The sequence below is a fragment of the Lissotriton vulgaris genome, chromosome 8 (genome assembly GCF_964263255.1).
Source record: "Lissotriton vulgaris chromosome 8, aLisVul1.2, whole genome shotgun sequence".
Classification (NCBI taxonomy): Eukaryota; Metazoa; Chordata; class Amphibia; order Caudata; family Salamandridae; genus Lissotriton; species Lissotriton vulgaris.
Window position 1 is genome coordinate 968,420,948 of NC_141696.1, and position 22,026 is coordinate 968,442,973.

The 22,026-nt window shown below is 42.3% G+C and overlaps 1 protein-coding gene across 1 annotated transcript in view; it reads left to right on the forward strand.

The window, feature by feature from the left end:
• Positions 1 to 21,356, forward strand: part of LOC147698190 (uncharacterized) — a 305,130-nt gene extending 283,774 nt beyond the window's left edge. The window contains exon 11 of the mRNA XM_086934817.1: positions 20,454 to 21,356. The gene's annotated coding sequence lies outside the window, so the exon portion shown is untranslated. The remainder of the gene's footprint in view (positions 1 to 20,453) is intronic.
• The last annotated feature ends 670 nt before the right edge of the window (positions 21,357 to 22,026 follow it).

Sequence of the window (22,026 nt, forward strand, 5' to 3'; positions counted from 1 at the left end):
CACCCAGCCGCCACAAACTTAACTAAACTGCTACGAAGTCTATGCACAGAATAGTCAATCCAGAAAGATTCACGCTGCAAAACGAATCGTTACTTACCTGTCGGTGTAGTTTTGCAGCTTGAAGATCTTTCTGGATTCACTAGCGAACCCACCCACCTCCCCCAGAAATATGAGGCTGGAGAAGCAGGTGGTAATAGTAGGATATATAGAGATATAGATGTTTGCATTCTTATGTAGACAGATACTGGCAAAAAAAACAGGTGTGTACATGTCAATATGTATATAATATTTATATAGAAGTTACCTTTTTAAAAATCTACAAGTGTCCCTGCACTCTCAGCCCCTTAGGCAATATATATAGTAGACTTATTAAGCAATGAGAAAAAATCGCAAGGCAGAAGGGGAAAAAAAAGTCTGAGAGCCTGCACACACACGATGGGGGTTGTAGCCTCACCAGGGGGATCAGGTTTCCCGACAATGCACATCAGGAGAGTCGGCGCCCAATGGCTTCTTCCAAGATACCAACCAGATGTCTGGTCAGTACATGAGGTTTTGTGGCACAGAGATTACTAGGCGGCCCATGGGACGTCCTGCTACCGCCCGAGGCGGCATGAGCAGGTTACTGCAGTTCCTCAGATAATAAAGTTGTGGGCGGCTACAGTGGCAATGAGCGCTACTCGCATCAAAGTAATTATTTTAAAAAATTTGATCTCCGACCCTATGTCGTGACCGGAATCAACCCAACCCCACAGACCACGGCGGCCGCTGGAATCCAGAGCAACTCTGTTGCTGAGCCTGAACCATCGGTCATCTTCAGCTGTCTGCCCTGTCATCTGCTACAGCTGAAGTTCTGCAGTCTGAGTCACACATAGTCTTAGTGTGTGTGAATTACTATAGTTTTCAGCGACAACTAACTAGTTTTGGGCCGGTCAGGGGGATCCTTTCCACTGTGACTGACCCTGTGTGGTGGCTGGTGCTGATTCTATTACTTTTTCAGTGGCATCACTAAGTCAGCAAATCCTGATGTAGTTCTGCGACATCTCTAATAAAAGAGAGAGGGACCCCAACACCAAAGGGATAGGGTTCCACAATTGACACAAGTCAAAAAGTAATTCCCTTTGGGCGAATTAACATTGATACATAGATACTAACAAACAGTGATCTGACACATACCAACCATATAACAAGGAAGCAATGAAAATAGGTAAAAAACTTCAAAACATGTGAAAACACTCTAAAGAAATAAAGTATTTAAAACAATTTATTAGCATACATTACATAAATTAGAAACTAAAAATCGGGAAACACATACAGGATGAAACAATAATCAATAAAAAACAACATTCCAATAAAAAAGGAGCTTCAGGGAAAAAGGACTAAACTCAAACACTAAACAGTTATTTTGAATTTCCCTCAGTTTATCATCCCGGATTAACTCCTTGCATCGACGCGTTTCGGCGGTATGTTCAGATAAAACCCGCCTTCATCAGGAAAATGTGTATAAATGTTTCCCAATACTTCTGAAATTTAAATAAAATCAGTCTTAGTCATAACTAATAGACACAACAGATACAATTAAACAACAGAAATTGAAAATAGTTGCCCCAACAGAACATAATGTATCTAGCTAAGTTTTGAACACACATAGACATTGCTTCCAATATACAGAACATACAACAACAATTACAAATAGGGCTAACCAATTGATAGCCCAAGACCAATGAATTCATATCACATAGGTAAACTCATCAAATAGGTAAGCTCATCATATTTAACATCAGTATAAACAACCTTGCTCATGTGACCAAATTTCAAATCCAGTAATATGTGGTCAAACATTATTATAAGGTCTGGGTCTTAGTGAAGAAATCACTCCATAATTAGACATGAGAGAGGTGGCAATTCGAAGAGTCATGGTACATAACCTACCTCGACCCAGCAAAGGGTATAGCAGTGTAGCATAAGGGGTATGCTTCCTCCTTAGCGTGAGGTAGAGATATTCGTCCAGCGAAATATCTTCTTTAAAAACATAGAATTCATAATTGCAAAAATGGATAGATATCACATTTAGTGCATATCAAAGGCCAATGCTTACTTTTATACCTAACATAGTTGGCTCATATGTTAGTTAAATGGCATATATCCACTTTGCCACAAAAGAGCTTCTTGTCGATCTAGTTGGGGATAGTTACGCTAGGATGTTGGTGGCATAGCCCTCATGGAAAACATCTTATGTCTACCATATTTATAGGTGGCAATATATCGTTCCCGAACACAGCTCTATTACACGGAGATGTGGATAATTAACACAGCCCTCATGTTTCTGTCTGCACATAGCGTGCCGATGATGCCAGAATAAAAAGAAAGCGTAATAGCTATATATGCACATAACGTGCCACAGATGTCAGGATAACCAAAAACAAACGTCATAGTGAGTCATACATATAATGGTGGCTATCCACCCTTATTACTTACTGATTGAATCAAATGGCGAGAGCCTTTATCGTTGATTAAGTATTAATGGCACATCCAGCATAATGGCTGGGAGCTGAAAATAAAGGATAAGCCATTATTAGCTAAACAGCCACCAGATGTAACCAGTAACTATTAACATAAATCTCTTAGAATACTCACAAAGAGTTAAAAAGCGCTGCATCCAATACACGCGGTAACTATGGTTAATGGCGACTTTCGCTCTTAAATGCGAGCGTTTACGACTTTCCGGGGGTTCAGGGTTCCAATAGAGTGCCCCCGACCCGACACGAGGGAATACCTCCGTGTTGGCCCTGCATATTAAGGGAAGGCAAAAAACAGACACAAGCTGTGTCTCAAAACGTGTCCCTCAGACGAAAGCGCATAAAAGATACACAATGCCTCCCATATCGACCATTTACCTCTTGGAAGAAGGTCTCAAAACGTCCCGCGTGGATGCCTGCTCGTAGTGCCGGATACTAACAAATGCAAACGCCACGCCGCAATAAGTACCTTAGCTCGATTGTCCGTGGGCGTTTACGGTGACGAACGCGGAAGTAATAGGCAATGAAGAAAGACTTCCGACATGTGTGCCGCGATTATAATGTCTAAGAGAGACTAATTACTAAACATATTTTCTAATGAACCCTGTGGCAATGAAAAAGATATTTAATGTTCATGGATGCACATTTCACTCAGAGGATTATATATAGATATATTGTGCTTCATATTTTAATGTCATTGGGATAAATATGGTTAAGCTGGATAAGCCGGTATTTAAAAAATATACGCATAGCCCAAGCATTGTGTGCCATAATTAGGGGTATGACGAAGAAAACTTTATTAGAGGTGATATTTAAAATCTTATCTATGTGCAAAAAAGCAATAAATGCAAATAGGTACCTAACTGGTGACGCCAGAAGTCATGTGCTTAGTGGTCACTCGGAATCTATGTTCTGTATATCCTGACAACCCGGATACATGGATGCGTGATTACTCAATCACAAAAACACACGTAGATAGCCGCTAAACCGCCATCTAATTCTCTAAATCAAATCAGATCAAATCGCAATGAAGCAGAAATATTAAACTGCTCCAATGATGCGGTCCCACTCTTCCCTTGAATTCAAACTCTTTTTGACTGTGTCAAGGTAGGAGATATACCACTGTTCTCTTTCCTTTCTTCTGGAGACAATATTACCACCTCTCTTGCCTATTTTGATTTTCTCCAGAATGAACCATCCAAACTCAGATTCCTTATGTCCCATTTCCAAGAAATGGGCAACGATGGGAGCAGTTACTTTTTTGGTTTTAATAGCTGATCTATGCTCCTGGAGCCTGGTGCGTACCTCTCTACCCGTTTCTCCAACATAGCAGAGGCCGCACGGGCATTGGATCAGATAGATGACATTCTTACTCTTACAGTTGTTGTGGGTCTTACATGTTATTTTCTTGGTCTTACATTCAATCTCTGAACCAACAATACACTGGGTGCAGATGTCACAATTACCACATTTGGTAGTTCCAATGACCCTCGTGCCATCAATTGTTCTTTGTTTCTCCACCAGTTCCTCTTTGTAAGTGTGAACTAGCAGGTCACGAAGGTTTTTATTCTTTTTAAACGCAAATAGCGGTTTTTCAAGCACTAGTTCTTCTTCATAGTTCAGGATAGGCCAATGCCTGTTCACAACATTTTTAATCTGATTGCTCAAATTTGAAAACTTGCTAACAAAAACAACTTTATTTAAGGGCTCCTTCTCTTTAGGGGTGTTATGAATCAGAACATCCCGGTCATAAAACCGTGCTCTTTTCATAGAATTGGAAAGGAGTTTCTTAGGGTAACCCCTATCTTTAAATTTCCGTCTTAGATCTTCCGCATGTTTATAATAGTCGTTTAGGTCAGAACAGTTTCGTCGAAGGCGAAGAAACTGACTAAAGGGGATACTCTCCCTCTGTGACTTCGGATGGAAGCTGGAAAATTCTAGCAATGTATTTTTTGCCATTGGTTTGGTGAACAGTTCAACTGCCAGCACTCCATTACAGTTCTTAATGCATAGATCCAAAAACTCAACTTTACTGGTACTACATGATGATGTGAATTTCTGGTTAGGATCCCCTAGGTTAATCCAAAGAAGTAACTCTTCAAGTAGTTCCATAGGTCCTTCCCAGATAAGTAAAATATTGTCTATGTAGCGGTACCAGCCCGCTACATTTTCGAAGAAGGGTGCCAGTTCATTATTTATGTGTATGTTCTCAAAGTTACCCACATACAGACAGGCCAGGCTGGGGGCACAGGTGGCCCCCATACTGGTCCCCTTGAGCTGTCTATAGTAATCATTCTTAAAGAGGAACACGTTGTTGGTGAGGATGAGTCTCACACATTCAACTATAAACTCTCTGTTTGCTCCACCAAGATCATGGCCAGAAAGAACTCCATCTATGACCTCAATAGTGTCCATCTGTGGGATGTTGGTGTATAGAGACTCAATGTCTAGAGTAACCAGACATTGAGTCTCTTCACAGAATGGGGTACCCTCAACCAAAGATATGATGTGCGCTGAATCTCGCACGTATGATTTTAAGTTACATACAAGGGGTCTTAAAAAATGGTCAACATACTTACTGACAGGCTCTAAAAGTGAATCTATGCTGCTCACTATTGGGCGCATGGGTGGGTTCAGTTTGTTCTTGTGCACTTTAGGCAGGCCATAGATAGCCGGGGTTCTGGGCTCTAGGTTGTTGAGGAAACAAAATTCCTCTTCACAAATATAGCCAGCCTCCTTAGCTTCTGTGAGTAGTGCTATGCATTCTTTGGCTACTTTTTTCAGACTAGCTTCGGTAGTGCGGACGTAGTGTTCACCGACTCCAAGAAGACCAAGCATGCGCTGCTCATAATCTCCGGTGTCGAAGACCACCACCCCGCCCCCCTTATCTGTTGGTTTGATAGTGAGAGACCCGTCTTCCCTCAAACGGTTAAGGGCCTCTCTTTCACTAGCTGAGATATTATGGTTGTAATACCGCTTCTCATTTTCAAACAGTTTGTGAATACCACTTTCAACAGCTGTTTCAAAAGCTTCTATGTTTTTATTTACCATACTTAGGGTCGGTGTAAATTTGGACTTAGGTTTCAGCCCAGAAATGTTGGTTTTCTCTCTACTCTCTCTGTTCTCAAAAAATCTCCTGAGTCTGATCTTCCTGAAAAAGGAACGTAAATCCTTCTCAAACTGGAATTTATCCAGGTGGGTGGATGGGACGAAACTAAAGCCTTTACTAAGAATCCCTATCTCTGTGTTACTCAGGATTTTGCTTGATAAGTTGATCACTGGTAGTTTGTTTGTTTCCAATACTTCTTGTTCCGGGTACTTGGATACTCCTGTTGAGGAGGTGCTTGGTTGTAGCTCTGCTGGGGAGGTCCCTGATTGTAGTTTTGTTGCAGAGGTCCCTGATTGTAATTTTGTTGGGGACGTCCCTGATTTTGATATTGTTGTCTCCCTCGATTGAAGTGAGTATCTAAGTACCCGGAACAAGAAGTATTGGAAACAAACAAACTTCCAGTGATCAACTTATCAAGCAAAATCCTGAGTAACACAGAGATAGGGATTCTTAGTAAAGGCTTTAGTTTCGTCCCACCCCACCCACCTGGATAAATTCCAGTTTGAGAAGGATTTACGTTCCTTTTTCAGGAAGATCAGACTCAGGAGATTTTTTGAGAACAGAGAGAGTAGAGAGAAAACCAACATTTCTGGGCTGAAACCTAAGTCCAAATTTACACCGACCCTAAGTATGGTAAATAAAAACATAGAAGCTTTTGAAACAGCTGTTGAAAGTGGTATTCACAAACTGTTTGAAAATGAGAAGCGGTATTACAACCATAATATCTCAGCTAGTGAAAGAGAGGCCCTTTAACCGTTTGAGGGAAGACGGGTCTCTCACTATCAAACCAGCAGATAAGGGGGGCGGGGTGGTGGTCTTCGACACCGGAGATTATGAGCAGCGCATGCTTGGTCTTCTTGGAGTCGGTGAACACTACGTCCGCACTACCGAAGCTAGTCTGAAAAAAGTAGCCAAAGAATGCATAGCACTACTCACAGAAGCTAAGGAGGCTGGCTATATTTGTGAAGAGGAATTTTGTTTCCTCAACAACCTAGAGCCCAGAACCCCGGCTATCTATGGCCTGCCTAAAGTGCACAAGAACAAACTGAACCCACCCATGCGCCCAATAGTGAGCAGCATAGATTCACTTTTAGAGCCGGTCAGTAAGTATGTTGACCATTTTTTAAGACCCCTTGTATGTAACTTAAAATCATACGTGCGAGATTCAGCGCACATCATATCTTTGGTTGAGGGTACCCCATTCTGTGAAGAGACTCAATGTCTGGTTACTCTAGACATTGAGTCTCTATACACCAACATCCCACAGATGGACACTATTGAGGTCATAGATGGAGTTCTTTCTGGCCATGATCTTGGTGGAGCAAACAGAGAGTTTATAGTTGAATGTGTGAGACTCATCCTCACCAACAACGTGTTCCTCTTTAAGAATGATTACTATAGACAGCTCAAGGGGACCAGTATGGGGGCCACCTGTGCCCCCAGCCTGGCCTGTCTGTATGTGGGTAACTTTGAGAACATACACATAAATAATGAACTGGCACCCTTCTTCGAAAATGTAGCGGGCTGGTACCGCTACATAGACGATATTTTACTTATCTGGGAAGGACCTATGGAACTACTTGAAGAGTTCCTTCTTTTGATTAACCTAGGGGATCCTAACCTGAAATTCACATCATCATGTAGTACCAGTAAAGTTGAGTTTTTGGATCTATGCATTAAGAACTGTAATGGAGTGCTGGCAGTTGAACTGTTCACCAAACCAATGGCAAAAAATACATTGCTAGAATTTTCCAGCTTCCATCCGAAGTCACAGAGGGAGAGTATCCCCTTTAGTCAGTTTCTTCGCCTTCGACGAAACTGTTCTGACCTAAACGACTATTATAAACATGCGGAAGATCTAAGACGGAAATTTAAAGATAGGGGTTACCCTAAGAAACTTCTTTCCAATTCTATGAAAAGAGCACGGTTTTATGACCGGGATGTTCTGATTCATAACACCCCTAAAGAGAAGAAGCCCTTAAATAAAGTTGTTTTGTTTGCAAGTTTTCAAATTTAAGCAATCAGATTAAAAATGTTGTGAACAGGCATTGGCATATCCTGAACTATGAAGAAGAACTAGTGCTTGAAAAACCGCTATTTGCGTTTAAAAAGAATAAAAACCTTCGTGACCTGCTAGTTCACACTTACAAAGAGGAACTGGTGGAGAAACAAAGAACAATTGATGGCACGAGGGTCATTGGAACTACCAAATGTGGTAATTGTAACATCTGCACCCAGTGTATTGTTGGTTCAGAGATTGAATGTAACACCAAGAAAATAACATGTAAGACCCACAACAACTGTAAGAGTAAGAATGTCATCTATCTGATCCAATGCCCGTGCGGCCTCTGCTATGTTGGAGAAACGGGTAGAGAGGTACGCACCAGGCTCCAGGAGCATAGATCAGCTATTAAAACCAAAAAAGTAACTGCTCCCATCGTTGCCCATTTCTTGGAAATGGGACATAAGGAATCTGAGTTTGGATGGTTCATTCTGGAGAAAATCAAAATAGGCAAGAGAGGTGGTAATATTGTCTCCAGAAGAAAGGAAAGAGAACAGTGATATATCTCCTACCTTGACACAGTCAAAAAGGGTTTGAATTCAAGGGAAGAGTGGGACCGCATCATTGGAGCAGTTTAATATTTCTGCTTCATTGCGATTTGATCTGATTTGATTTAGAGAATTAGATGGCGGTTTAGCGGCTATCTACGTGTGTTTTTGTGATTGAGTAATCACGCATCCATGTATCCGGGTTGTCAGGATATACAGAACATAGATTCCGAGTGACCACTAAGCACATGACTTCTGGTGTCACCAGTTAGGTACCTATTTGCATTTATTGCTTTTTTGCACATAGATAAGATTTTAAATATCACCTCTAATAAAGTTTTCTTCGTCATACCCCTAATTATGGCACACAATGCTTGGGCTATGCGTATATTTTTTAAATACCGGCTTATCCAGCTTAACCATATTTATCCCAATGACATTAAAATATGAAGCACAATATATCTATATATAATCCTCTGAGTGAAATGTGCATCCATGAACATTAAATATCTTTTTCATTGCCACAGGGTTCATTAGAAAAATATGTTTAGTAATTAGTCTCTCTTAGACATTATAATCGCGGCACACATGTCGGAAGTCTTTCTTCATTGCCTATTACTTCCGCGTTCGTCACCGTAAACGCCCACGGACAATCGAGCTAAGGTACTTATTGCGGCGTGGCGTTTGCATTTGTTAGTATCCGGCACTACGAGCAGGCATCCACGCGGGACGTTTTGAGACCTTCTTCCAAGAGGTAAATGGTCGATATGGGAGGCATTGTGTATCTTTTATGCGCTTTCGTCTGAGGGACACGTTTTGAGACACAGCTTGTGTCTGTTTTTTGCCTTCCCTTAATATGCAGGGCCAACACGGAGGTATTCCCTCGTGTCGGGTCGAGGGCACTCTATTGGAACCCTGAACCCCCGGAAAGTCGTAAACGCTCGCATTTAAGAGCGAAGGTCGCCATTAACCATAGTTACCGCGTGTATTGGATGCAGCGCTTTTTAACTCTTTGTGAGTATTCTAAGCGATTTATGTTAATAGTTACTGGTTACATCTGGTGGCTGTTTAGCTAATAATGGCTTATCCTTTATTTTCAGCTCCCAGCCATTACGCTGGATGTGCCATTAATACTTAATCAACGATAAAGGCTCTTGCCATTTGATTCAATCAGTAAGTAATAAGGGTGGATAGCCACCATTATATGTATGACTCACTATGACGTTTGTTTTTGGTTATCCTGACATCTGTGGCACGTTATGTGCATATATAGCTATTACGCTTTCTTTTTATTCTGGCATCATCGGCACGCTATGTGCAGACAGAAACATGAGGACTGTGTTAATTATCCACATATCCGTGTAATAGAGCTGTGTTCGGGAACGATATATTGCCACCTATAAATATGGTAGACATAAGATGTTTTCCATGAGGGCTATGCCACCAACATCCTAGCGTAACTATCCCCAACTAGATCGACAAGAAGCTCTTTTGTGGCAAAGTGGATATATGCCATTTAACTAACATATGAGCCAACTATGTTAGGTATAAAAGTAAGCATTGGCCTTTGATATGCACTAAATGTGATATCTATCCATTTTTGCAATTAGGAATTCTATGTTTTTAAAGAAGATATTTCGCTGAACGAATATCTCTACCTCACGCTAAGGAGGAAGCATACCCCTTATGCTACACTGCTATACCCTTTGCTGTGTCGAGGTAGGTTATGTACCATGACTCTTCGAATTGCCACCTCTCTCATGTCTAATTATGGAGTGATTTCTTCACTAAGACCCAGACCTTATAATAATGTTTGACCACATATTACTGGATTTGAAATTTGGTCACATGAGCAAGGTTGTTTATACTGATGTTAAATATGATGAGCTTACCTATTTGATGAGTTTACCTATGTGATATGAATTCATTGGTCTTGGGCTATCAATTGGTTAGCCCTATTTGTAATTGTTGTTGTATGTTCTGTATATTGGAAGCAATGTCTATGTGTGTTCAAAACTTAGCTAGATACATTATGTTCTGTTGGGGCAACTATTTTCAATTTCTGTTGTTTAATTGTATCTGTTGTGTCTATTAGTTATGACTAAGACTGATTTTATTTAAATTTCAGAAGTATTGGGAAACATTTATACACATTTTCCTGATGAAGGCGGGTTTTATCTGAACATACCGCCGAAACGCGTCGATGCAAGGAGTTAATCCGGGATGATAAACTGAGGGAAATTCAAAATAACTGTTTAGTGTTTGAGTTTAGTCCTTTTTCCCTGAAGCTCCTTTTTTTATTGGAATGTTGTTTTTTATTGATTATTGTTTCATCCTGTATGTGTTTCCCGATTTTTAGTTTCTAATTTATGTAATGTATGCTAATAAATTGTTTTAAATACTTTATTTCTTTAGAGTGTTTTCACATGTTTTGAAGTTTTTTACCTATTTTCATTGCTTCCTTGTTATATGGTTGGTATTTGTCAGATCACTGTTTGTTAGTATCTATGTATCAATGTTAATTCGCCCAAAGGGAATTACTTTTTGACTTGTGTAGTTCTGCGACAGCCTGCTGGTGGGGTGATCTGTGCTGCTTGCTGCAGGGCTGGGGCTGGGCTGGTGGGGTGCCGACCGCAGCGGACTGCTCAGGGTTAATGATTTCTATTAGGGTTGAGTCAGTAGTTTTTTCAAATACAGTTTTGGGAATAAGACGCTGTACTTCTTGTGTTAAGTCTTCTAGTTTATTCAGCCCCAGCATAAATAGGCCTAAGCAGCTGCTTGTTGATCCGCAGTCCTCTTACAACTGCCGAAACTCATAACCCCCTTCCCCCGAACCTGTGCCCTTCCATTTCTGGTGCTTTGCAGCAATTTTAAGATCTTCTCAGAGTACCTTGTTGCCTTAATGGGTGTCATTTTCTGATATTTATTTTACCCTCGTCTTCATTGCTTGATTTTGCTCGCAAGAAAGAATCACTCCTAGTCGTTGAAATGTCACTCATAATTTCACTTTAATTATGAAAATGTCACACATAGCAATCTGACACCTTGGTAGTTATGCCCTATCGTTCCAAAAATTCCCCCCTTCCTTTCCTCCTCCAACATGAGGTCAAATCCATACTTCAAAAGGGTGCAATAGAGTTGGTTCCACAGAAGGAGCAGGGTCAGGGATGCTATTCCTGGTACTTCCTGATTCCCAAAAAGGACGGTAGATTGCGGCCAAGCCTAGACATCAGGATTTTGAACTGGTTCCTCAAGGAATGTTCAAAATGCTGACCAGCCCAAGTCCTTCTTGCTTTGGAAAGGGACGACTTGGTGATTTTGATCAATTTGCAGGATGCATATGTTCACATTCCCATTCTTAAATCGCACATGAAGTCTCTCCTCTTCACGATGGGGTCTCAGCATTACCTGTTTGCACCCCTTCCAGTTGCCTTACTTGAGTCTTCAAGAACGGGATGGCGTTTGTCGCAGCACATCAGAAGGTGAGGAATAGCAGTATTCCTTTACCTAGACTTTGCTGATCAAAGCCAATTCTCCCGAGTTGGTGTTGCATCACTTGCAGTTGACAACTCAGTTGTTGTTTAACCTGGGCTTTTCCATCAGCAAGCCTCAGTCCCACCTTGAGCCCTTTCAGCGCACCATGTTCAGAGGAGCAGTACTGGACACTCCAGTGAATCGCGCCTACCCTCCTTACAGGATTTTGGATATTCAGACTGTGAGAAGTTGGCCCGATATGCAACGTTCGCTATTCTAGCGACCGCTATGTATCGTTCCAACGACCCTTATGGTGTTTGGTTGTAAGTCAACCTATAGACCAGCTATCCTAGTAGCGTGGATACGAGCAGTCTAAGGCTAAAGACTCGAGAGGGCGCGTTAAGCCAGCTGTTTACCACACATGTACCCCTTGAACACCCAGTGAAAGGACACCACACAAGTGTTATGAAAATAAACAGTATATTTATTAAGAATCACAACAGCCCTGTACTCTTTATGAGGACAGGGTACTAAGCACAAACCAAATCTCTTTAGCAAATACTTTAAGTGCACAGTTAAAACAAGTGTCCGAGGACACGGAAAGGTTAAGGCAAGTCGGAAGCGAGGGACTCGGGACCCTAGAGTAAGGAGGCTATGCAGGCACTGAAATGCCGAGTTACCTAGCCACGAGGGCTGCGGCTGCACAAGTCTTACAGGCGTCGGGGTCTTCGCTGACGAGCCAGGAGCCGGAAGAAAAGGAGTTGCTGGCCGGCGACCAGTGATGAATAGTTCGTAGAGATCCAAGCCTGGATCGGAGATTGATGAAACCTGAAAGCAGAGGGGACCAAGTTCGTACTACTAGCCAGTAGTCAGAGGGTACCAGGAAGGCACCAGTTGGCCGTCACCTCGACCAGGTGAGTGGGCGACGCTAGGCTCTGCAGTCTCACGGACCAGGAGGCGTTGTCGGCGACCACGGTGGAGGTGCGAGCTGTCCCACGACGGATGACGCTGTCGGCGTCTTGAGTGGACCAGGAGGGTCCGGGGTGCTTCTCGAAAAGATGGAAGCAAGGGCCAGTCTGGAGCAACCAGACCGGCAGTGATGATTCTCGGATGTCGTCACAGAAGGACACAAGCCAGCGGCTAGTGACCAGACAACGTGCTGAGCGGCGAGCAGAAGGGCCCCACGCAGATCGTGGAGATGCTGGGGGACTGCACTTCGGAGCTGGAGCGGCTCAGGGTCGGGGCTTCTCGGACCCAAGAGCACTCACCAGAGAGTTACCTCGATGGTCGTGCTGGTTTTTAAGAGCGTGCAGGTTCTGATGATGGCCGGTCCCTCGAGGTCTCGTCGCACCCACAGATCACAGCTGAGCTGATGACGTGGGTAGAGGTCAGAGGTGCCAGGGAAGCCGGTTCTCGTCGAGCTGGGCCGTCGGATTCCTTGAGGAAGGACTTACAGCAAACCGCAGAGTTCTTAGATGGTGCCCGCTGATGCAGGGTGACTACTCCTTAGCCACAAGGGAGAAATCTTGAGAAGAGTCTTGAAGTCCTTTCGTAGAAAGTATTCTTGATTCAAAGATGATCTAATTTGGAAGGGTCCCCGCTCCGGCCTTTATCCTAAAGAAAGGGGTGGGTACATGACTAGGTCCTGCCCTAAGGGTGGGACCAGGAAGGGGGGTAGTTACACCCCTCTCCCCTGCCGGACTTTCCCCAGGCCAGGGCTGTCGCCCCTGGAACTGGTTCTAACCGGCAGATGCGTAGTGAGCACCGGGGTGCCACTCCGCAGTCACCTTCTCGCAAAAGCCCTACCTACCCAGAATACACAAACCCTGTCTGGGACGGTGCGAACACCGCCCTCGACAGGAAACCCTTTGTCCAAGCGCTCCTCGCTGGAAGGACTCCCAGCAGCAGGAGGTCAGACTCGTGTCTGTGGTGGCAGCATCCATTTTGTGGAGCTGAGGCTTTCGTTAACTTTAACCGGGGTTCACAGTTACGTACATGTCGTGTCCCTCTAGAAGGGCGGAATGCTAACCTCGTCGCCAGAGTTGGTGAGAGGGCAGCATCCCGATTCGTATGACACCTTACTCGACATGTCTTGATAACGCGACACCGAAGTTACCGATGTGGCACGCGTTATCATGGAACAGCCATTGGGTCTTTTCTCCGCAAGCTGCAACCGGCTCGGCTCGGGCCAGAACACAGTTCACGCGAGCCCATGCACTCTGCCTTCAGGATTGTCAAGGCCTGCCATAGGAGTGACTGATAGGGACTCGGGTGTCCATTGTATGGTTAGATATAGAGCTACTATATCTAAAGCAAAGGGTGATTACACGACTTCGCCCCAGCTGTCATGCAGCCAGTTGTGTCAAATTTAGGAGGCCAGCCAGGGGTGGCATAATACATGCTGCAGCCCCTGGCGGCCCTGGGTACACCTATGCCCTGAGTTACAGGGTCTGATAAGGCGGCCCAGTACCAATTGGTAAATGCACCTAGGGTACATATCGTAATTTAGACAGAGAACAGCCAGGCTGTGGGTCTGATTGGCAGGCCCACAGCCAGAGAAAGTCGTAAACCAGTGAAACAAAAGCAAAAAATCTGGGTGATCATAGGATTGCAGACCCTACTCTCCTACACAGACTATGATTCCGATGCTTCAAAATGGAGCTATGGTTCCAGTCCTGAAGGTCTTGCGGCTGCTAGGTCCAATAGCATCCTGCATTCTATTGGTCACGAATGCATGTGGGCACATGAGAGCCCTCCAGTCGTGGCTCCGCAGGCAGTGGTTTCAACACAACGGTGATTTCAAAGAGTCACTCAAGCTATCCAGAGACACTGAAGCGGATTGTCAATGGTGAGGTGTGTCAAGCAATCTGTCTCAAGGAAAGCTTTTTCAGCTTCTTCCTTAGGTGGCCACAGTGATAATGGATGCCTCCACTCTAGGACGGGGAGCTAATTTGTGGGACCTGAAGATCAAAGGACTTTAGTCTCCAGAAGAACGATTGTTGCATGGTTACGGGTGATAAGTCTGGCTCTCAAGGCCTTCCTCCCTTCCATTTGCGGTCAGTCAGTACAAGTCTTAACATACAGTACTTCTGCGATGTGTTACATAAACAATCAGTGAGGAATATGGTTGTATCCTTTCTGCAGAGAAGCTCTATGACACTGGTCCTGGGCTCAAGACCATCCGGTTTTTATGATTGCAAATCCCTTAGCCGGAGTCCTAAACCTGCGTGAGGAAAGTCTCAGCCAGCATTTTTCAGCTGATCACGAGTGACTTCTCCATCCAGAAGGGGTTCATCACATTTTATGGCTATGGGGACCTCTAAGATAGCCCTTTTTGTCACTCAAGAAAACATGCACTGTCCGTCATTCTGCAGCCTCCAGTATCCGATGGAGGGAGCAGTGGGGGACGTGTTTCGGTTGAGTATGTGCTCCCAGCTGTTTCACGAGTTCCCTCCATACCCTTGATTCTTCAGGTTCTGAGGAAAATGTGCTAAGACTGGGCCTGTCATATTATTAGCCCCAGATTGGCTGCAAAGAGTGTGGTTATGCTTGGAGATTGAACCGGGCAACCTGAGTTCTTTTTCTCTCCCCCTTGTCTGTTTATGCTGGCAGATGAGGTAAGTTTGTAAAGTGGTGTGAAGAAAATTCTATTGACCCTTTAAAAGCTCATTTGTCATATATTTAAAATGTTTTGCTTTACCTATCGCAGCAAGGTTGTGAAATTGCAACGTTTAAGGGATATTTGACCACCCTTTTAGCGTTTTTTTAGCATTTTTTTATTTACCTGATCAAACTTCCTTGTTTAAGTCCCCCATAGTGTTACGGTTTATTAAGCTACTTATTAACAAATACCCTCCCACTCTGTTTATCATGACTCAGTGGGATCTTAATTTGGTACTAACTTACCTTACATGTTCTCCGTTTGAACCCTTACACAGTTGTCCTGTCAGACTACTTGCCTTTAAGACAATTTTTCTGGTTGCCATAACATCTGCTAGAAGTGTTAGTGAGTGGCATGCATTAGGTGTGAAAGATCCCTAAATGTCTTTCTATGCAGATAAATTGGTATTGAGAATCAGGTCTGCTCTCCTGTCAAAGGTTGTTACTCCCTTCAACCTGGGCCAGTCTATCACTTTTCCTACTTGATATCCTTCTCCACATCCATCTAAAGAGGAAGAAAGGCTTCATCAATTGGACCCCAAAAGGGAGGTTAGCTTTTATGTGGACAGAACTTGTGATATCTGGCACGACGTTCAGCAGTTGCTATGTGGGCAAGTTTAAAGGAAAAGCAGGGAATAAAAGAACATTATCCAGATGGGTCACCTTGTGCATAAAAATATGCTACGCCATGGCTCATATAGAACCTGTGGAAGGTATTAGAGTTCATTTCACAAGGGACAAGTCTGCTACTTCTGCTTTAGCTAGAGGTGGCGCTGTAGTTGACATATTTAAAGCAGCAACTTGGGCCAACCTCCACATGTTTGTGAAGCCCTATTGCTTAAACTCCGAAGTGAGTCGAGACGGTCACTTTTCCCGTTCTGTTTGGTAAAACCTTTTGGTATAGGCAGACAGGCAACCACCTCTGGAGTGCGGGACTGCTTAGGGGGTCATTGGAGAGGACATCAGTGATGTTACTGACCATGTTGTGAATGATGTAATATGTGAGGTCATAAGCAGTGCATTGCTGGGCGTAAGTTACAGATAGCTATCGTAATTATAACTACTGAATTTAAGTGGTTTTGTAGGAGTGAAATCTGAGCCTAACTATGGCGTACCTGTAACCTTTCATTTTGTCAATGAATTTCTAATGCCTGTTTGTAATTCTATTTCCTAACTATAATGTCCCTGTAAAAAATGTTTTTGGGGGGAATATATATATACGCGTCATGCCTAAGTGAACCGTATTAAGAGATCATAAATCTTCCTGGAATACTTAATTGCTGCTTGGGGGTCCGTTATTCTGTGGTCCAAACGCCGCTTACAGAAGCTGCGAGGATGGATATATATATGTATATATATATATATATATATATATATATATATATATATATATATATATATATATATATATATATATATATATATATATATATATATATATATATATATTCACTGAAAAAACCATAGGTTATAGACCATATATAGTTAGGAATTAGCATTTACAAAACCTTATTTTACTCACACAAAACCATTGAAATTCGCATATATAGTTAGTTGCACTAACTATGTATCGCGCACCCGCAATCCACTGCTGATCATGTCACATATTACATCATTCATGACATGGTCAGTGACATCACTGATGGCATCTCAAATGACATCACTGATGACATCACTGATGACAACATCCAGTGACTGTATGTTTCTGTAAAGTTAAAATATGTCTTACATATTGAAGAATGAGTGGATGTAAATAAGGTTAAATAAGGTTTTGTAAATACTAATTCCTAACTATGGGGCCGATTAGGATGGAGGATTTTCCGCCTCCTCCGGGCCGGCGGAAGCCACCTCCGGCCCGGAGGAGGCGGAAAATCCATTGCGGGCTCACCAAAGACCCACCGCCACATTACGATGGCTGGTGGGTCTTGGTTTCTGTCCGCTGCTTTTCCGCCGCGGTCGGATTACAACCGCGGCGGAAAAGCTCTCATTTGGCTGGCAGTGTCAATCAGACACCGCCGGCCAAATTAGGAAGCATTTGAAAACATGCTTTTCCGCGGCGGTTATTCCGCCGTGGAAAAGCATGTGTACTTTTGATTTTGGGGGCCCGTTGCGGGCCCTCAGGGTGTTGGTGGGTGGGGGGTGCACATGGGGGGTACCTATGGTACCCCCCAGCATTTACATGCACAATGCGGCAGGCACCGCGCGGTGCCTGCCGCTTTGTGCATGTAAATGTTACACATGCACTTTTAACATTGCCGCGGGTGCTGCTTCAAGCAGCACCCGCCGCAATGTTAAATATCCAGGATGTGACCGCCAGGGTGGCGGTCACATCCTAATCGCACATGAGGGAACGCCGCAGCCCATGCGGACGTTCCCTCATACTCTGGGGTCGCGGACGGACTCAAGTCCGTCCGCGATCCTAATCGACCCCTAAATATGGTCTATAACCTATGGTTTTTTCAGTGAATTTTCAAGGTTTTGTAAATGCTAATTCCTAACTATATATGGTCTATAACCTATGTTTTTTTCAGTGAATTTCAATGGTTTTTCAATAGCAAATATCAAAAGCTGTAAAATGTATTCTTCTTTTAAAGGAAAAATATATTTTATATGTATTTAATATAATTTTTTATGTATATAAATTTTTTGAGGGAACAAATTTATCAACTATCATGCTGAAGAAAAGTGTGGGGAAAAAAATACAAAGAGGAGGACTAAGAGGAAAGAACAATCAGTTCAAAAATACAATTGCTTTAAAGCATGAAGTGCTTTTCCACACATTTACATTTAAATAAGCCATATTAGAACATACAAAATATCTACAGAGGAGACGGTGTACATTGAATTTTAGACTCTTCATTGGTACCTACATGTTGGTACTTACATCACCCACACAACACAACAGCTCTATTCAAAGCTACCCTACCTCAAAGCACTCTAAAATATTATTTTACTATTTCCCTTGGTTTTCCCCTTGTTACGCTTTCTGGAACGCTACCCGGTGCGCGGACCGGACGCTAACCGTGCGAAAATTTGGAAAAGAAAGGTTTTTTTTTTTACATATATGGGCCTCCTCAGTCACCCTCGGAAAACCTAGGGGGTCCGGATATGTCTCCCCTGCCCCCTTATACCAATTCCCAACATTGTTTATCCTCCATCTTGTGACTAAATTCGTCCGAAACACAAGATGGCGGACTCCCGTTATGCTATCGGTGAGCTACCCGGTTCGCGTACAGGGTAGCGCTTCCACCGCGAAGAATCGAAAAAAAATGTATTTTATTTTTTTTGCCCCGCGGGGCCCTTTAATAGCTCCCACATCAATCCTAGGGGGTCATTCATTTCCCCCTTGGTTTATTTCCACCTCTTGTCTCTCGATCCTACCGAGAGACAAGATGGCGGCCGCTCCGGACTGTTTAGAATGTTGAGAGTCACCGGAGAGCCAATCCGCTTCTCCTCGCGAAGTTCCGTTACGCGTCTGGTACGCGAACCGGGGCGCTAACCCGGGACGCTGTCACAGATATATATATTTTTTTGAAAGTTAATTTCTCAAAATCCACTGGAGCACATATCTTGAGACCTAGCAAAGGCACATCGGGCAAACAGTCTCTACAATTTTGCCAAGTTTCATAGAAATCCATTCAGCCGTTCGAGCTAAAAGTGAGTCCAACCGCCCTATGGAAAACTCAATGTTAAAAACACGTTTTGGGATCCCCCTTTTTTCTCGGCCCCCGCTTGACGAAACCACCCCGAACTTTCAGGGGACGCTCAGAAACAAAATGTGTAATTTTCCTGAAAATTTCAGCCAATTCCGTCCATCAACGCCAAAGTTATTCAACATAGAATTTTCAGAAATCCCTATTCAAAAAAATCCTAACTATATATACCTACTGGCGACCGCCAGTAGGTAATATATATATATATATATATAACATTTCTATGGCAAAATGAAACCCCTCATTTTGTTCCTTTGCAAATTAAATGTTTTAAGTGTTAACACTTTATTCCAATCAAGATGACTTCAGGTGTGCCATACTTTTGTCATAAGTAAGACTGTTAGCGCTCTAGTTGTTCTTTAGAACACTCTGGGACATTCTGTCACTGGGCTATAGTTGGGCTACATCTGGCTGATATTTGGGCTACATTTGTTTTTTTTTGTCTCTGGTGGCCATCTTTGGGCTACATTTGGGCTCTAACATATATATAGCCCAATGTAGCCCAATATATATTTTTCAAAATTAATTTTTGTAAAAACCACTGGAGCATATATCTTGAGACATAGCAAAGGCACATCGGGCTACCAGTACCTACAATTTTGCTAAGTTTTGTGGAAATCCGTTCAGCCGTTCGAGCTAAAAGTGAGTCCAACCGCCCTATGGAAAACTCAATGTTAAAAACACGTTTTGGGACCCCCCTTTTTTCTCGGCCACCGCTTGACGAAACTCCCCCAAACTTTCAGGGGACGCTCAGGAACAAAATGTGCCATTTTCTTGAAAATTTCAGCCAATTCCGTCCATCAACGCCAAAGTTATTCAACATAGAATTTTCAGAAATCCCTATTTAAAAAAATCCTAACTATATATACCTACTGGCGACCACCAGTAGGTAATATATATATATATATATATATATATATATATATATATATATATATACACAAAAAATAGGAAGCAGAGAACGCTGGGTAGTTCCCAAATTTAGGTGGAGGGCAGCTCCTACATAGAGCACCCTGGAACACCTGAGAGTGGTGAAAGGATTTTGTCATTTTACAGTAAGTAAAAGGAGTTAATTGATGTATTCTTTCTTATACAGTTTAAAAATTGTTTATATATTATTTTGGTATGCGTTTAATTTGTGATGTACTTCTTGTTTATTGGTTTGATTTTAAATTGTTGGTTTATTTTTATCACTAGATGTGCCCCATTCTTTTTAAAACATTAAATCATGGGTTGTACTTATGATTACAGCACAAGAAATATGTAAGGACAACCATAGTTTTAAAAAAGCTGATAGACTTAGTTGTGACATTTAATATGTCTTACTTATTGTTACTTGTGGGCATACCTGTACTTCAGTGAATGGATTACAAAGTGACTTGCCTGATAAGTTACTAACACCAAAACAATAACTGCTTAATTTTATTTCAGAGTTGCAATGAATGCTCTACAATCGAAAGTGGATGACTATGAGAGTGAGTTGAAGAGTCTGAAGAAGGAATTGAAAGCAAGTAAAGATCATGTAAAAGAACTTAAGGCTGAAGTTGCAACACTTAAAAGAAAACTTGAAGACCAGCAGATGTGTCCTGCTAGTGATTAACTCAGTGGAAAAAAAACGAAAGTGGTGCAGGACATATTGCATTGTTTCGAATCAAGTGAACTATTTTACGTCTTTGTACTATGGATTCCATATCTCAACCTTCATTAAAGAGAGCAGTCACATTGATCTAGCAACAATGAGAATGATGAAGTTAACCCGTCCGCTTAATTTCCAAAACAGCAAAACACTTTGTAACATTACAAACTAGTTAAACATACTGTTCAACCCGTTTTCTGCACAGCTCCTCCAGTGAAAAGAGGGCTTTGACAATTTTATCATTGTAAGTTTCCCTGTGAAAAAAGGGAGTGAACTTGAATATTCTGTAGTTTAGAGTAAAGTGAAACAGTTGCTTTTAAAAAAAAGGGCATAATGGTTTGAAAAAGAATTTTGAAAAAACGAAGATTCCGCAAAATTAAGAAATCTTCATTATGTTGAAGAAATATCTCCTGAATCTAAGGATGATGGTTGTTTCCGGTTTCAAAAACTTCAAGCTATCTAGGAGATCATAATCCTGTTATTTACAAAAGTTTATTGAACATTCAGCTGTTACCATTTTGTAATATAATTTCTTGACGTTGGGTTGTAAACTGTTGTTGACCAGAGGCTGTTTTTTTCTTCTATGTATGAGTTTTAATTTTTTGTTGTATGACATCTTTGTTTGTTGGTATAAATGCAAATTATGAAAATTGGTTATTTGAACTCATATGGTTCTGAAATAAAAATTATAAACATTGTTTATGTTGCAATGGAATCTTACTAGTTTTGCATTGAACCATTAACAAACATAGGTCTGTAAATATTGGGTTACATGTAAGGCTAATGTGACATCGCTCCATTCCCTCATCCCTTCCAGGTCACTGACCCTAAAGTCACCCCAATATAAATTACTCAGAAGTTCGCAAACATTGGTAACTTGGGTTGGCTTGATATTGTCTGCATTAGGACCGCTTCTCTTTAGAAAATATCCAACATGCTGGTCACTCTGAAATTACTGGGATGAGATAGCAAGAGTGTTGGACTTGGCTCTTTTTGGCAGGTTCACACCAAAACATGTTGCCTTGTCTGTAACCTGGTGTTGGTGGCTTTAGGCCTCTGGGCACTTTAGCACGTGGTCCAGTGTAAAGTGTGTGCGCTCTTTGTGTACGTGTGGTGAGATTGACCTGCCCTCCCATAGGAATGCATTGGGGATTTCCTAAGCAGAGTCTGTCAGTGGTAAATTATGGTATGGGAGGAGCAGAGTGGTCGAGTTTAGTATTTATAAAATGGTGAGAATAAATGCTGCGCAATGGTGGGCGTAGATTTATTATGATAAGGACTATGGGAGAAATGCCACTTTTAGAAGTTGTCATATCTGTGTGCTATGTGTCTTCCTACCTGATGTGAATTGCATGTCTGGCTTGTGAG